This window comes from Terrapene carolina, unplaced genomic scaffold (genome assembly GCF_002925995.2).
Source record: "Terrapene carolina triunguis isolate 2854851 unplaced genomic scaffold, T_m_triunguis-2.0 Scaffold29833, whole genome shotgun sequence".
Classification (NCBI taxonomy): Eukaryota; Metazoa; Chordata; order Testudines; family Emydidae; genus Terrapene; species Terrapene triunguis.
Window position 1 is genome coordinate 1 of NW_020694184.1, and position 4,235 is coordinate 4,235.

At 58.5% G+C, this 4,235-nt stretch overlaps 1 long non-coding RNA gene across 1 annotated transcript; it reads right to left on the reverse strand.

The window, feature by feature from the left end:
- Positions 1 to 2,226: 2,226 nt before the first annotated feature.
- Positions 2,227 to 3,355, reverse strand: LOC113409122. Its single transcript, XR_003370450.2, has 3 exons — positions 3,269 to 3,355; positions 2,414 to 2,471; positions 2,227 to 2,314 (listed from the first exon to the last, which is right to left on the reverse strand). It is a non-coding gene; the product is annotated as an uncharacterized LOC113409122 (long non-coding RNA).
- Positions 3,356 to 4,235: the final 880 nt, after the last annotated feature.

The following is a 4,235-nucleotide window of genomic DNA, read 5'->3' on the forward strand; positions in this document are numbered from 1 at the left end:
TTAGAGGCTTCATAAAAACGCAGCATCCATTAAAGCTCCTTAAATCTGAGGAGATTATATATAGAGAGAGAACAAGCAATGAAACCTGTGCTCTGCACCTGCAGCTAGAAGTGGCATTACCAAGGCAGAGATAAGAAGCTTTCCTTTGGAAGTTTGAGGAGAGCTAATCTAAAGCATTCGTATGGGTATCGCCCTCATTGGGGGGCAGTACTGGAGGAACCTAAAATGCGGGGGGGGGTCGGTTTGTTGCATTTGCACAGTCCTGCCTTTCATTGGAGCCCAAGGCCTAACTGGCTTCTTCGCTCTGAAAATGAATCTGTGCCTGGGCTCTTTGGATGACAACCTGTCACTGGCTGGTGGAGAACTACTTCATTACCCCCCAAATGATAAGATGGGAACAAAGGCGCTGACCCCGTACCCGCAATCGGGGGCACCAGAACAGAGGGTACATGCAGCCATAGCCCCATCACTTTTAAAAGTGGGAGGGCGATGTCCTCCCACTTTTTACCGGCTGTAGGGCGTGTGGAAAGGAGTGAGCAGGGGCTGGGTTCTCAGTGGGAAAGGCAGTGCGAGGGCACGGCCCCGGGGAAGAGGCAGGGTGGGGCCTTGGAGAAGGGGTAGGGCCTCGGAGAGGAGCCGGGGCAGGGGCAGAGCCTCAGGGAAGGGGCGGGGCCCCAGGCAGGAAGAGGTGGGGCCTCAGGGGCAAGGGACAGTGCAAGGGTGGGCCCTAGGGGAAATGGGCGGTGCCGGTGGCCCCCCCACACACACATTTTTGCCACTCCTGCCCGCAATAGGTACAGTAACTCCTGACTTAACGTCGTCCCAGTTAAGGTTGTTTCATTGTTACGTTGTTGATCAATTAGGGAACATGCTTGTTTAAAGTTGCGCAATGCTCCTTTATAACGTTGTTTGGCAGCCACCTGCTTTGTCCACTGCTTGCAGAAAGAGCAGCCCGTTGGAGCTAGCTGGTGGGGGCTTGGAACCGGGGTGGACCGGCAGCCCCCTATCAGCTCCCTGTTCCCCTAAGTTCCCTGTGCAGCAGCCGCCCTATTCCGGGCAGTTCAGCTGTCCCTCCCCGCACTGCCTTGTGCTGCTCCTACCCTCTGCCTTGGAGCTGCTCCTGGGAGCCTCCTGCTTGCTGTGCGGGGGGCGGGGAGAGAGGGGTGCTAATGTCAGGGTGTCCCCCTCCCCCCCACTCCTGCCCCCCATCTCCACAGAGCAGGGGTGGAACACGACAGGGATCAGGAAGAAGGGAGCGTGCTGGCAGCAGCTGCGGTCTCAATTTGAGGATCTACTTAAACAGGCAATGTACTTAGAGTGGGGTAAGTGTACTTAAAGGGGCAAGGCGCGTCTCTCTCTCTCACACGTGTGTGTCTCTGTCTCTCTCTGCCATGCTGTCTCCCCTCCCTCCATTCATGCTGCCTTGTAGAGTGTGAGGCTACATTAACAACAACGTGTTAACCCTTGAGGGCTCAGCTGTTCTAGTTCATCATTTAGCAGCAAGGCATTCCCTGGGAAATATCCCACCCTCTGACTTCACCACCTCAACCAAGCTTCACAATCATAATTGCTGTGTACAGTATTAAACTATTTGTTTAAAACTTATACTGTGTGTGTGTGTGTATTATATATATATATATTTTCCCCCTGGAACCTAACCCCCCCATTTACATTAATTCTTATGGGGAAAGTGGATTTGCTTAACATTGTTTCACTTCAAGTAGCATTTTTCAGGAACATAATTACAACATTAAACGAGGAGTTACTGTACCTAATAACAGCAGCAGCCTCTGTTCTAGGGAAGCGAGAGGCCAGAGCTCTGCGGATGGGGACTCTATACTTCACCATGTCCCTGCTCTACCGGATTAGAAGACAAGAATACTAATCATCTAGGACAGAACCAGTTGTAGGAATGTTCTGCCAAAGCAACTGAGCTGATCTCACTCTCAATCAATGAGATCAATGGGATCAGGACAGGGAAGGGCCTTTGCCATAGAAGACCCTATTTATGAACCTTTCTCATAAGGGCTTCCACTGAAATTTCTCTGTAGCTATATTCAAATCTTCTACATCCTTTTTGTTGGCACCAGTCAGTCCATGGCCATTTAATTCCCCACCAACTATGTGCCAAACGGGTGGGTAGTCATGCAGTGGGTAACAGCTGGGCCATTTAGCCTAAACTCTTGGTTAATCTCTATTCATTTTTGACTTACACCTGTGGAAGTGGGGAAAGCGGAAAAGGAAATGACCTGATTTGCTGCTTCCCGGCATTTCTGAATGGAGATCTCGTCTGGTTCCCCTTGGTATTCTGGCACTGCAACAAGGACAGGAGGGATTATTGCGAGGTGAGGGGTGGCCAATGGCTGCTGAAACGTTACCGTTTAACGAGCAAGAAACAAAGTCACGGACTTACAGTCAATTTTTTTTGCGACCAGTCTGTACGGAAACGCATCCCCAAGGATCTGAAGGACCTGTTGGGAACAAGACAGAGGCTGTTCAGCCAGCTCTGCGGGCAGGGGACAGCGCCTAGCCCAGTGTGTGAGATACTGCGGGGAAGTTTGGTCCCGTCCTCCCCCAGCCACAGGGGCTCTCACCACCCGCCTCAGACCCAGGCGCTATGGGGGGGAGGGGGGAGTGGCAGGAAGTTTGGAGCAGGGCGGGCACTGGGCAGTGCTGGATGGGAGCAGTGTTTGGCCAGGATCAGGGACAGCGGGGGCGGGGGGACTTGCTCTAAGGCTCCTACCAGGCTCCGGCAGGGCCACCGAGAGAAGGTTCGGGTCCCTGTGAAAAAAAATTTTCGGGCCCCCAGCAAGGGCAGACCGGCTAAACAGGCCGACGAGAGGGGAGGAAGCCGGGCCGCGATGAGAGGGGCGGGGGGAAGCCGGACCCCGGGCTCCCTTCCGGACCAGCTCCCCCCCTCTCGTCAGCCCTGGGCTCCGGTTCAGGGAGCGGGACCCCCCGACGGCGCTCGTCCAGTGACAGGTTCAGCGTCGGGAGCGTCCCCAGGGCAGCGACAGTCCTGGCGGAGCCCGAGCCCCGGCCCGCCCGGGCGTTAACTCTGGAGCCTAATGACGGCAGCGCGCGGAACGGGCGGGCAGTGACAGCAGGGGGCGGGGCTAGCTGCGGGGGCGGGAGCAAGCGCCGCACGCGGGAGGAGGCCCCGCCCCTCCCCCGGAAGACAGCGCCGTCCGGGGGTTGGCGGACGCCATGCTTCATTCCGGTACGGTGGCCCCCTCCGTCCAATCCGCGCAGCTCCCTACCCCCCCACCTCCTCTAGCTTCTTGGCGTTGCCGGTCACGAACACCACGTTCCTCCCGGCGGCGGCGGCCATAGCAGAGCCACAGCGCCTGCGCGCTGACCTGCCAATTACAGCCTCGCCACCCAGCAGCCAGGGCAACGCGCCTAGCCCCGCCCCGCGGGACCGGCCAATGAGAGGAGAGACCGATCTTCCAGCGCCGTGGGGACTGAAAGGAGCCTGGGTACGCATTTCCGGTGACGAAGGGCGAGGGAGGCTCGGGGACAAGATACTTCCGGTCTCCCAAGCCGCCACTAGCTGGAGCAGACCGGAAGTGCTTTTCTGCCCCACCCCCGAGCTCTATGGCCCTGGAGGCCGGAAGTGCGGGGTCGGGTTGCTCCGGTAACCGATGCCCTGCCGGAGGGGGCGGGGGGCTACGGAGACCCAGCAGGGCGATGCTGTTGCCTGGGTGTAACGTGGCCTCCCTCGCACCTGGCCCGTGCACGGCCGCGGCTCTGCTGTCCCGGAAGGGGTCACCAGGGGTTTTACCGACCCCCTGCCCTGCTTAGCGTTGCCAACTTTCTACGGGCACAAAACCGACTACCCTAGCCCCGCCCCTTCCCCGAGGCCCCGCCCCCGCTCACTACATTCCCCCTCCCTCACTTTCCCTGGGCTGGGGCAGGGTTTTGGGGAGCGGGAGGGGATCTGGGCTCTGGGCTGGGGGTGCTGGCTCTGGGATGGGGCTGCGGGATTTTATGGTGCAGGGGGGGGTTCCAGGCTGGGGCTGAGCAATTCGGAGTGCGGGAGGGGGCTGTGAGTTGAGGCAGGGGGTTGGGGTGCAGGGGGGAGTGAGGGCTCTGGGGTTGGGCAGGGGATGAGGGGTTCAGGGTGTGGGGGGCTCTCGGCTGGGGCAGGGGGTTGAAGTGTAGGGGGTGGGGGCTCGGGTGCAGCAAGGGGCTCTGGTTTGCGGGGTCTATGGGCTGGAGTGCAGGAAGGGGTA